The sequence below is a fragment of the Rutidosis leptorrhynchoides genome, chromosome 5 (genome assembly GCF_046630445.1).
Source record: "Rutidosis leptorrhynchoides isolate AG116_Rl617_1_P2 chromosome 5, CSIRO_AGI_Rlap_v1, whole genome shotgun sequence".
NCBI lineage: Eukaryota > Viridiplantae > Streptophyta > Magnoliopsida > Asterales > Asteraceae > Rutidosis > Rutidosis leptorrhynchoides.
Window position 1 is genome coordinate 113,467,320 of NC_092337.1, and position 13,837 is coordinate 113,481,156.

Below are 13,837 nucleotides of genomic sequence, written 5' to 3' on the forward strand. Positions count from 1 at the left end.
ATATACACTCGATCGGACACGATGGGCGGGATATTTATAAGTACTAATAATCATTCATTTAACCGGACACGGGAATGGATTAATAGTTAATGGACTTATTAAAACAGGGGTGAATTATATACAAGGAAAATTGGTATAATTATAGTTTAAGTCCCCAATTAGTTGAAATATTTGACTTCGGATATAAGGATAATTTGACGAGGACACTCGCACTTTATATTTATGACTGATGGACTGTTATGGACAAAAACCAGATGGACATATTGAATAATCCAGGACAAAGGACAATTAACCCATGGTAATAAACTAAAATCAACACGTCAAACATCATGATTACGGAAGTTTAAATAAGCATAATTCCTTTATTTCATATTTCATCGCACTTTTATTTACTGTCATTTTATTTAATTGCACTTTTAATTATCGTACTTTTTAATTATCGCAATTTTATTTATCACACTTTAATTATTGTCAATTACTTTACGCTTTAAATTAAGTTACATCTATTTTTAATATTTTACACTAGGTTTTAACTGCGACTAAAGTTTTAAAATCGACAAACCAGTCATTAAACGGTAAAAACCCCCTTTTATAATAATAATACTACTTATATATATTTATATATATTTATACAAATATAGTTTTAAAAATATAGCGTTAAACTTGGCTACATCCCTGTGGAACGAACCGGACTTACTAAAAACTACACTACTGTACGATTAGGTACACTGCCTATAAGTGTTGTAGCAAGGTTTAGGTATATCCACTCTATAAATAAATAAATAACTTGTGTAAAATTGTATCGTATTTAATAGTTTTTCATAATAAATATATAACTATTTCGTATACACCTCGCATAACATCAAGTATTTTTGGCACCGCTGCCGGGGAATCCTAAACGCCGAAAGCTCAACGCTATATAAAAAAAAAAGAGATTTTTATTAAGTCGTAATCTATTTCTGTAAAAATATACGTTTTAAATATTAAGAATACAAGAAAAAGAAAAATATATCTATATTTTTAAGTTTAGTTAAATTAAAAAGTTTATATTTATTGTAAAAAAGTTATAAAAAAAGTAATAAGTTATATTTATATTTTATATATATTAAAAATAGAAAAATTAAAAAGTAAAAAAATAATAAAGTAAAAAAAAAATCCTGCACGAAATTCAGCCTACATCAGATTCTGAACCTGCATATCTCCGCGATCTCGAAGAAAACAAGGCAAAACCTACGCGATCGCGTAGCCTGCACCGACATGTCTGATCCTTAATCTGCACAAATTAGGGTATAATTTAAAATTAATTATTATTATTAAACCTAATTAGGGTTTTTAATTAATAATTAGTTTTTAAGTAATATTGAATTTTTAAGTTTTAATTAGTTTTAATACTTTATAAAGTTAACACTTTTATAAAATACTTAATATAAAAAATAATATTTTTATAAAAGTTGTATTTTTACAACTTTAAGTTTTATTTTTAAAATTTTGTACCTTTTTAATCGTTTATTCGTCATATTTATATTTTTCGTTCGTAATTAGTTTTAAACTTAATATTTTGCCGTAGTATTTCTAAATCTTTAAGTTTTGCCGTAAAATCCCTTAAGTACTTTTTCTTTAGATTAAGATTTAGACGCTTTAGAATTTTACGACGTTATTTATCGCTTTAGTTTTTAATATATTTTAGTACCTTTCTAAGTTATTGTCGTTTTGGATATAGTATTTATTTTAAGCTTTAATACCTTTAGACGTACTTTTTAATTCTTTTTTAAGTTTCAACGCGTTACGTTCTTTTTATTATTTTTCAACCTTTTATTTTTTGACGTTTTTCGACGCGCTCTTTTTCTTTCTTATTTCTCGACGCTCTAGTTTTTTTTTAGGACTTAGAATTATTTCTATTTCTTCTCTAAAATTTCTTTAAATTTCGACGAAAAATTATTTTAAGTGGTTAAATTGATAGACATCCAAAATTTTCTGGTTCGTAGTAATAGTTGGATTTGTTAGTGGCGAGTTGTGGGCTTCCGATTTAAAGGGTCCTGGCTACCTGCTGCATCTATTGGCTATTCGAAATGTGGGCAAAATCAGAAAAGTCTATTAATTTAATAACTTTAATAATTTTTATCTTTTATAACTAATAGGATATTCAGTGAATGCACCGAGCAAAACGTTCACCACCTTTAATACGTTCACCACCTATAACTCGATCAAGACATCTAGCCAATATTGTCGCCGTTGATTTTTCTTTAGAATCGTCATCCAGTCGACCAAGTACTCCAATTCAAATTTCCGATAATCCATTTTTTGAACCAGACCTCACAATTGAGAATCCGGAGGATATTCAGGGACAATTCAGAGATCCTGAACCATTAATCTTTCCTCCAGAACCACCAATCATTCAAACAGAGATTGTCGAGGAACAACCCATTAAATCAGAATCATCTAGTGATTCAGATTCAGCAAATTCAATAATGGAGAATCTGGAACCTCTAAGTATGGAAGACCGAATGAGAGCTAAACGCACTGGCTAAGGTCACGCAATTACTCAACCAGACATTAATGCGCCAGATTATGAAATAAAAGGACAAATCCTACACATGGTAACTAATCAATGCCAATTTTATGGTGCGCCGAAGGAAGATCCAAACGAACATCTTCGTACATTTAATAGGATCTGTACACTATTTAAAATTAGAGAAGTTGAGGATGAACAGATATATCTCATGTTATTTTCCTGGACTTTAAAGGGAGAAGCCAAAGATTGGTTAGAATCGTTACCTGTAGGGGCGATTGATACATGGGACGTTTTAGTTGAAAAATTTCTTAAACAATTCTTTCCGGCATCTAAAGCCGTAAGACTTCAAGGAAAAATTGTTACGTTTACACAAAAGCCAAATGAAACTCTATATGAAGCATGGACAAGATTTGGAAAGTTGTTAAGAGGATGTTCGCAACATGGTTTAGACACTTATCAAATAGTACAAATATTCTACCAAGGATGCGACATCACTACAAGAAAAGACATCGATATAGTAGCTGGTGGTTCTATTATGAAGAAAACTGCAACTGAAGCTTACAAAATTATTGATAACACTGCTTCCCACTCACATGAGTGGCACCAAGAAAAAGATATCGTTAGATCATCTAAAGCAGCTAAAGCCGATTCTAGCCATGACTTTGATTCCATTTCTGCAAAGATAGATGCCGTCGAGAGACGAATGGAAAAGATGACTAAAGATATTCACTCAATAAGAATTAGTTGTGAGCAGTGCGGAGGACCACATTTGACAAAAGATTGTCTCAGTATTGAACAAACAATGGAACAAAGAGAGAATGTTTCATACATGAACCAAAGGCCTGGAAATAATTATCAGAATAATTATCAACCGCCAAGACCAATATACAATCAAAATCAGAATTATAACCGAAATGTTCCATACAACAACCAACAAGGTCCTAGCAATCAACAAGTATCTAACAATACTTACAATCAGCAAAGACCTATTTTTCAAAACAAACCACCACAAATCGATGATAAAAAGCAGAATTTAGAAGACATGATGTCGAAGCTAGTTGAATCTCAAACTCAATTTTTCACATCTCAGAAACAAACGAATGAACAAAATGCCCAAGCATTTAGAAATCAACAAGCTTCTATTCAAAATCTGGAATAAGAAGTAAGTAACCTAGCAAGGTTGATAGGTGAAAGAAAACCGGGAAGTCTACCTAGTGATACAAATGCTAACCCCCGGAATGAAAGAGCTAAAGCCATTACCACAAGAAGTGGTATTATACTTAAACCACCTGAAATGTCTGTAATTTCTGATGATTCCACTCCTACTACACAAGAACCACAGTCTGAGCAATATAAGGAAACAGAACCGGTAGTTGAAAAGGTTAAAGAAGATAACACAGTTAAGGCTAAACCTTATGTTAAACCATACCAACCACCACTTCCTTACCCGAGTAAAATGAGAAAAGAAAGACTTGAAGCCGAGCAATCCAAATTCTTGAATATGTTTAAACAAATAAATGTTAATCTTCCTTTCATTGATGTGATTTCAGGAATGCCTAGATATGCTAAATTTCTGAAAGATCTAATCACAAATAGAAAGAAAATGGAAGAACTCTCGGTTGTTACTATGAATGCTAATTGTTCTGCAGTGCTGTTGAATAAAATATCAGAAAAATTATCAGATCCAGGAAGTTTCACAATTCCATGTTTTCTGGGTAGTCTTAGTTCAATAGAAGCATTGGCAGATTTAGGTGCTAGTATAAATTTAATGCCATATTCACTATACGCTAAACTAGACCTGGGAGAATTGAAACCAACACGAATAAATATACAACTAGCCGATCGATCAGTAAAATATCCTAGAGGGATAATGGAAAACATGCTAGTTAAAGTTGGTACTTTAGTATTTCCAGTAGATTTTGTTATTCTGGACATGGAAGAAGATTCTCGAGTTCCTCTCATATTAGGAAGACCATTCTTAAACACGGCTAAAGCAATAATAGACGTGTTCGGTAAGAAACTGACCATAAGTATAGAGGACGAGAGTGTTACCTTTTCTGTTGATAGAGCCATGCAACAACCGCAATCTGCAGATGATACATGTTATTATATTCAAACTATAGATTCACATGCAGAATTGTTAGAAGAATTTCCAGAATTACAAGGAACGGGAGAATGTTCTTTAGGAGAAGGAACTGAACCAATTGATGAAGCTGAAATGTTAGCTACACTTATAACTAATGGATATGAACCAACAACAGAAGAAATTCAAATGCTAAAAGAAGAAGACAGATATCGATATAAATCATCGATAGAAGAACCACCGACATTAGAGTTAAAGCCACTTCCAAACCATTTGGAATATGCTTATTTACATGGTGAATCTGAATTACCTGTAATAATATCGTCTTCTCTTACTGAAAATGAACAATCTCAACTCATTTCTGTGCTAAAAGTTCATAAACCAGCTATTGCATGGAAGATTCATGACATTAAAGGAATAATTCCTTCGTATTGCACACATAAAATCCTTATGGAAAAAGGTCATAAAATGTATGTGCAACGCCAACGAAGACTAAATCCTAATATGCAAGATGTTGTTAAGAAAGAAATTATTAAACTGCTTGATGCAGGTTTAATTTATCCAATTTCTGATAGTCCATGGGTAAGTCCAGTTCAATGTGTACCTAAGAAAGGTGGCATGACTGTCATCACAAATGAGAAAAATGAGCTTATTCCTACTAGGACTGTGACAGGATGGCGTGTTTGTATTGATTATAGAAAATTAAATGACGCCACCAGAAAAGAACACTTTCCCTTACCTTTCATTGATCAAATGTTGGAAAGATTAGCCGGGAATAGTTACTATTGTTTTCTTGACGGTTTTTACAGATATTTTCAAATTCCAATAGCACCCGAAGATCAAGAGAAAACCACATTTACATGCCCTTATGGTACTTTTTCTTACAAACGCATGCCATTTGGACTTTGCAACGCCCCTGCAACCTTTCAAAGATGCATGATGGCGATTTTTCACGACATGATAGAAGAATGCATGGAAGTTTTCATGGATGACTTTTCAGTCTTCGGTGATACATTTGAATCATATCTAGTTAATCTTGAACGAATGCTTATTAGATGTGAACAATCAAATCTAGTACTTAATTGGGAGAAATGTCATTTCATGGTTAAAGAAGGCATCGTTCTTGGTCATAAAATTTCAAAGAAAGGAATTGAAGTGGATAGAGCTAAAGTAGATGTAATTGCTAAACTTCCACATCCCACCAATGCTAGAGGATTTAGGAGTTTTCAAGGGCATGCCGATTTTTACCGACGTTTCATAAAAGATTTTTCTAAAATTGCCACTCCTATGAATAAACTCCTAGAAAAGGATGCTCCATTCATCTTTTCAGATGAATGCATCAAATCTTTTAATATTCTTAAAGAAAAACTCACTAATGCGCCGATCATGATAACTCCAAATTGGAATCTACCATTTGAACTAATGTGCGATGCAAGTGATTTTGCAATGGGAGCCGTTTTAGGACAAAGGATTGAAAAATGATTTCAACCTATATATTATGCTAGTAAGACGTTACAAGGAGCACAAATGAACTACACAACTACTGAAAAAGAACTCCTTGCCATTGTCTTTGCTTTTGACAAATTTCGTTCATATCTCGTTCTAGCTAAAACGGTGGTCTATACCGACCATTCTGTTCTTAGATATCTATTTTCAAAACAATATGCTAAACCACAATTAATCCGTTGGATCTTACTCTTACAAGAGTTTGATATTGAAATCCGAGACAAAAAGAGAGCAGAAAATCTCGCCGCTGATCATCTTTCTCGTCTTGAAAATTCCGAATTAGAAGTTCTAAATGAATCGGCCATACAAGATAACTTTCCTGATGAATATCTATTGAAGATAGATTATAGTGAAATTCCATGGTTTGCAGACTATGCAAACTACTTAGTATGTGGATTCCTTGAAAAAGGGTTGTCGTACCAAAAATGAAAGAAATTCTTTAGTGATATAAAACACTATTTCTGTGAAGATCCACATTTGTTTAAAAGTTGTCCCGATGGAATAATACGCCGATGTGTATTCGGAGATGAAGCCAGTCAAATCTTAAACCATTGTCACATAGGACCAACAGGAGGGCATTATGGGTCACAGCTCACAGCAAAAAAAGTTTACGATGCTGGATTCTATTGGCCTACAATTTTCAAAGACGCACACCTTCTTTGCAAATCCGTGATGCTTGTCAAAGGGCCGGAAAAATAAGTCAACGTGATGAAATGCCAGAAAATGTCATTCAAGTATGTGAAGTATTTGACATTTGGGGTATTGACTTTATGGGTCCATTTCCAAAATCTCATAATAATCTCTACATTCTCGTTGCCATTGATTATGTATCTAAATGGGCGGAAGCACAAGCTCTCCCAACTAACGATGCACGAGTTGTAGTCAACTTCTTAAAACGTCTTTTTGCAAGGTTCGGAACACCGAAAGCTTTAATAAGTGATCGGGGTACTCATTTCTGTAATAATCAACTTGAGAAAGTTCTAAAAAGATATGGAGTAACTCATAAAATCTCAACCGCTTATCATCCACAAACAAGTGGACAAATTAAAAATACCAACCGAGCTTTAAAGCGTATTCTAGAGAATACCGTAGGATCAAATCCGAAGGAATGGTCCATGAAATTGGAGGATGCACTCTGGGCTTTTAGAACAGCCTACAAAACTCCAATTGGTACCACACCTTTTAGACTCGTTTATGGAAAAGCATGTCACCTTCAAGTAGAAATTGAACACAAAGCATTTTGGGCTTTGAAGACATGTAATCTTGATTTACATGAAGCCGGACGTCTACGGTTAAGTCAACTAAACGAATTAGAAGATTTAAGACATGAAGCATACGCAAATTCGTTAATCTATAAGGAAAGAACGAAGAAATGGCATGATAAAAAAATCAGAAGTTCAAAAGAATTTAAAGAAGGAGACAGAGTCCTTCTTTTCAATTCACGATTCAAGCTATTTCCTGGAAAATTGAAATCAAGATGGTCTGGACCATTCATAGTCAAAAGAGTTTTCCCATATGGAACAATAGAGTTAATAAATTCAAATGGGATTGAATTTAAAGTTAATGGTCACAGAGTTAAACATTACATAGATAATTTAATGGAAGTTGAAGATGAAGTTAATCACAATTTTGATACCACGGCTAACAAAGTGTGGGAAGATTCGAATCTTTTTAGGGTAATATTTATTTCTGTTAGAGTTAGATATTCTGTTTTCGTGTAGTTCTCGAGAATGGAATCCGCATGGTCTTTCCCTAGCAGAACCTAAAGAACTAGTCTTCTCCCTCCATTCAGAAATTTTTTTTTTTTTTAGGTTTTACGAGATGAAGAATTCCTTTGATCTGAACCATGGTCTAATGCTACACGCTATGATTACTAAACGTAATAATGACACACTTTCGAGTGAACTGGTATCATTCATAAGAGAAAAAATGGACGGAGTAAGAAAAGAACTCAGGAAAGATCATCATAAAATACATTTTGGAAAAGGAAAATCAAAATTCGCAATAAAAAGAAGAGCACGACACCTTGAAAGATGTTATAAATGCGGAAAATGGTCACACGAAGGTAAATGTTCAAACAATCAAACATATTCAAATACCGAATTTGTTACTCTATGCAGAGAAGGACCGTTCATATGTTTAGAAGAAAAGATATTGAGGAATCGAGGTTATGCTTACGTAGCTATGGAAAACCAAATCACACGACTCTCCTATGAGTCGGCTAAAGCAGGTCTCTGAGAATTCTATCTCATAGGTAAGTATGTACATTTTTTTTTATTGCTTTTAACCTTTTGATAATAAATGCTGAATCGTTCGCTATAAAGTATTAAATTGGTATTCAATAAAATTAGGTATGCGTAACTGAAATTATTGATATCATACAAAAATTTATTACATCACTGCGAAATTTACCGTTTATTCTTAAGGTATAAATATCTTTAATCAATCAAACTAAAATATTTCAAAAATTCGCCAGGAGTAAAACTAGGTCGTTGAACTGAAATTACTTTACCGAAAAGAGAGGCGTATATTTTTGATAATATTTGATTGATTAAAGTGGGATAAAAGACCAAAAAGATTTTTCATTTTAATTTTTACCTTGTTTTTAAAATTAATATATAAATATTAAATTTTTAATGTAAATTTTTAAAATCAATATATTTAAGTTTTTAAGTATTTTAAAAATTAATATTTTTAATATAAGTTTGTAAAATTAATGTACAAAAATATTAATAATATTAATATGAAATTTTATGCATTTTAAATTTAAGTTTGGTGTGAATTTAAAAACAAAAATTTACTTTATTTCATTAAGTTAAAATTTTGATATTTAAAATTCGTCGTGAGTTGAAAACTAGGTCGTTGAACCGAAATTGCTTTACCCGAGGGATGGACGAGAAATTTTATTATCATTATTTTTAATCTTATTGAATTAAAGTATGCCAAAAACATTTAAAAAACCAAAAATCTTTGCTTTTAAAACAAACGCCAATATGTTTGGAAACTTTGGTAAAATTTAATCAATTTTCTACACTAATCACCCTCAATAATTTAAATTGTTACTGATTTCTTACAAATAAGGGCATTGCAAGATCTTAAGTGTGAGAAAGGGTTAAATTCTTTCGGATTTTTAAAATTTTAACTTATAGAGTTGGTTACCATTAAAAATACTATTAACGCAGTAGTTGTATTAGAATCTAGTGCTCTCTGATAATAAAGAACAGCCCTAGTCTTATATACTGACTACCCAATTCTAGTAAAATTTTACAAAATTTTCAAATAAATGAATTCAAAATCATGTTTATACATATTTATGAACGATAAAACTAGGTGTTAACACCGAAATTATTGTTACCTCGTAAAAGACATAAAATTGAAAAACAACCCAAAATGTTAGAATTCATTTAAAATGGAATAGAGGACAATAAAAAGGTAAAGAAAGGAAAATAAAAGCCAAGTGTGGGAAAAATTCACCAAGTTATTTAAAACATTTATCACATATTTTTGAACAAATAATTGAAGATACTTTTGTTTTGGACAAAATTAACTGTTTTACCCGGTAAATTGTAATATATTTGAAAGAAAGATGGATCTACACGATGAATCAATTCCATCATTAAAAGGAAGTAAAGTCTTTCGAAAAAGAAACGCGCTTCTTGATTTAGGTCAGGAAATTGTCGTCCAGACCAGTTGTAGGTTGACGAAAAATCTAGAAAAGTCATCTCTAAAATCAGCAGGAAATCCACGGACCTCAGCATCAAACAGGGTCGCTATGTGGTTAGACTTATCCTAGCCATGAGAGGATCTATCTCGTAAAATGGGCAGGGCTCCGTGTAAATTAGCTTGATAAGACTAATGAATCAGACCCCCGGAAAGGATAATCTCCTTAAAGATTAAAAATCAGCTTTTAAGACTGATATTACTCAATCCTTGAGATTGACCTTAAAGATTGAGAATTCAAACTCATGGAATTCAATGATATCTAAACTCGAGCTTGAATGAGAAAATATTTTGATCAAATTAAATCCGATTTGTTTTCTGAAAACCCTATTTTCAATGCGTTCATTACCATTGAACGTAAAATCCTATGAATTCACCTGGAATTCATTAGGTCACATGAACCAAATCGGGTGTCAACCGTAAGAACAGTGGTTGCATAGCATGGTCGAAGACATGACCTTGTGCCAGACCGAAAAGATATAGGGTGATTGATATTGCTCCAAACGAACAAATATTTAGTCGCAATATCATTCCAGAATATAATGTTTTTAATTGTAATTTCCTTATTTTTAGTTGTAATTGTTTAAATAAATAAGTGCGAAGATGAAAGACGAAGATCGCTCAAAAATGAAGATTTAAAAGGCGAAAACGTCCAAAATGCTCAAACGTACAAGTTACACTCCAAGTGGTTTAAATTAACGAAGAAAAATGTCTAAAGATTGACAAGAATGCAAGTCGCGGAACGCAAATTACACGATATTAAATTGTACGAAAAGACGTTCGAGAAACCGGGACTGAGACATAAACCGGGCGTAAATGTACGAGACATCGGAGCCAAAATTATGAGTCAACTATGAACAAGAATATAATATAATATTTAAATAATTATATAAATTATTTATATATTATATATATTTTTATAATATGTCGACAAGTAAAAATCCAAAAAATTGTGAGCTGGATCTGGCGGCCATGCGATCGCATGAGAAATAGGCATAAAACCCATGCGATCGCATGGGTTACTGTAGCAGGCCAAATATCTATAAAAAGCCAGTTTGCTCGAGCTTTATAGGTACAATATTTTCTTTTCCTCTGTAATACTTATATATAATTTTAATTATAATTTTAATTTAAGTTTATTTTAATAATAAGGTTATTGTAACGTTTAATTTACGGGTTTTTAGTCGAAGTTCTGTCCGGGTACCACTACGCTAATTATATCACTTTTTACTGTTCCAACTCGCTGTAAGTCTCCACGTCCCAACTTTATTTTCGCGTATCATTATTATCGTTGTTATTACTATCATTATTATTATTATTTATTATTGTTATCGTAATATTTATTATTATCGTCGTTATTATCGTTATTTATTATTTATTATTGTTATCGTTTATTATTATTATTATTATTATTATTGTTACCATGTCCATTTTATATAATTTATATTTTTACGCCGTTATAATGTCCAACTAAATACTCATAGTGGTAATTAAAATGTAGAACCTCTGGACAAATGGATTGAACCATATTATAATGTTATGAAGTAACTTTGACTATTTTTAATATTAAGTTTAATCACCGACCCATTGTTATATAATTTAATATTTTCACCCCTATCACATAATTTATTAAATTAATAAACGAAAGTGCATTAAATTTACATAAATTATGCTTCAACACCTCAGTGACCTAGACGGACATATGGAAAAATTATTGACAACAATTTAGAAGTGTGATTCGGTGGTTTGGGTAATATTATAATTTATATAATCGTGTAATTATAAAAAGGGTAAGACCGTTATAATTTTGGTTTTAACGAAAGTAAAAACTGGATTAAATCTTAATTTTAATAGTCGGGGTATAATTTAGTTCGCTAGAACGAGATCGAAACGAAAGTTAGATTTAATTTTAGTTAGTTAAATCTTTATAAATCGGAAGATTAAATATAAGGATATATATTAAAACATCATAATCGGACTTAAAAATAATCCATAAATCCAGAGGGGACATATTTTAGTAGCCACTACTTTACCTTATTTTAAATCTCTTCAATTTCACTTATTGCCATATCGTAAACTTTAATTACTTTTTGCTATTTTGCTATATTTCCATGAAAAACCTTATTTCTTCTATTTTGATAAATTAGTTTAAATTGTATTTTTATTGTCGTTAATTTAGTTATTTAGTTTTAGTTAAATTTAAATTCCGTTCAATTAAGTAGTAAACCCTAATTCAAAATTCCCCTTTTAATTAGTTTATCTTTTAGCGATTAAAACCTTGAAAACTCAACCTCCCTGTGGAACGAACCGGATTTACCAAATAAACTATTACTATACGGATAGGACAAAGTTGCCTATATGAGTGAAATCAATCCGAAATCATAAAAACGCCATATAATTACAACCAATTCGTGTAATAAATTCAATCTAAATCCGTTCAAAATAAAAAGACACGATCTTCATTACATCAACTTTTTGGCGCCGCTGCCGGGGAAAGTTGGCAGTTAAATAAATAGATAATTTTTCTGATTCGTAGTAATAGTTGGATTTGTACGTGGACTGGGTTATTGGAGCCAAACAGTACTCAATTATATTGAGACCAAACGAATCCTGCCCCTCTGCTGCATCTTTTGGCTATTCGAAACGTGGGCAAAATCAGAAGGAAAATCTGTTTGTTTAAAGGTTTTTATCATCGTTTTTAGTTATTCGATCCTTTCGTGAAAATTCATTTTCAAGAAAGTTCAATGTTCATACACTTAGTGAATAAATCCTTCAAGACTACATACAATTTTGTAATTGTATGACCCGTTCAGGAAATCCTAAACTCGTTGCACTTAATCCAGAGCCTGAGAGAAACTTGAACAAAAGATTAAAACAAAAAAAACAAAAAAAATTAGGTAGTACTAGTAAACCGAAAACACCGAAAAACAACAAAAAAGATAAACAAGTAGGAAACACTAGTGGTCAACCAGAAATCAAAACTGAACCAGAAACCATCGTCATTAAAGAAGAAATGGCTGAAGTAACACCTGATCCAAATGATCTACCGATGTGGAATACCAGAAAAACTGTTCCCCCTCTCGCTCTTTCATCTATAAGAAGACCTGAAATTGAGGCTGAAAACTGGGAAGTCAAGGGGCAGTTTATGCACATGGTTCGTGAAAACCAATTCGACGGAAGACTTAATAACAATCCGATAGAACATTTAGAAGCTTTTGAAGATTTATGTGAACTGTACAAAAACAAAGATGTTTCTTCAGATGCATTTAAGTTAAGAACTTTTCCGTATTCGTTAATCGGAGATGCAAAAGCATGGTTGAAAGCATCAAAACCTGATTCTATCACAACTTTTAATGAATTAAGAGAAAAATTCATTACCAGATTTTTCCCACCGGCAAAAGCTGAAAGACTTAGAACTGAAATCACCACTTTTAAACAAAAGTCGGACGAAACTCTTTATGATGCATGGGAAAGATTAAAAAGAATGTTACGAAATTGTCCGCAACACGGATTGCAAAAAGGGAAAATAGTACAAACTTTTTATCGTGGTATTGATGAACATACTCGTGGTATATTAGATTCCTCCGCTGGAGGAGTATTTATGTACAAATCACCAAATCAAGCGTATGACATGTTAGAAGACATGTCAGTTCATACTTTTGAATGGACACCGTCTAGAGATCAACTACCTAGAAGGACGGTGGCAAGCCTTGAAGAAAATGAAGACAATAATACAACCATAGCTTCACTGTCGAATCAATTCAAAAAGTTTGGAAGAGAAATAGAGAAACTAAATTCAACAGTTTTAGCATTGCAAGTAGGCTGTGAAATCTGTGGACAACCACATTTCACGAAAGATTGTGATATCAATGATCGGCCAATGACCTCAGTAGCACAAGTTAATTTTATGGCCAATCAAAGATAAGGAAATTTTCAAGGAGGAAATTCTAATTATCAACCTGCAAACCCAGGATATCAAAACCTGAAGAATTTTGCTTTTCAAAGAAATGGACCAC

At 32.2% G+C, this 13,837-nt stretch overlaps 1 non-coding gene across 1 annotated transcript; it reads right to left on the reverse strand.

The window, feature by feature from the left end:
• Nucleotides 1-13,227: 13,227 nt before the first annotated feature.
• On the reverse strand, nt 13,228-13,334 carry LOC139850989 (small nucleolar RNA R71). The gene has a single exon (XR_011760357.1). It is a non-coding gene; the product is annotated as a small nucleolar RNA R71 (small nucleolar RNA).
• Nucleotides 13,335-13,837: the final 503 nt, after the last annotated feature.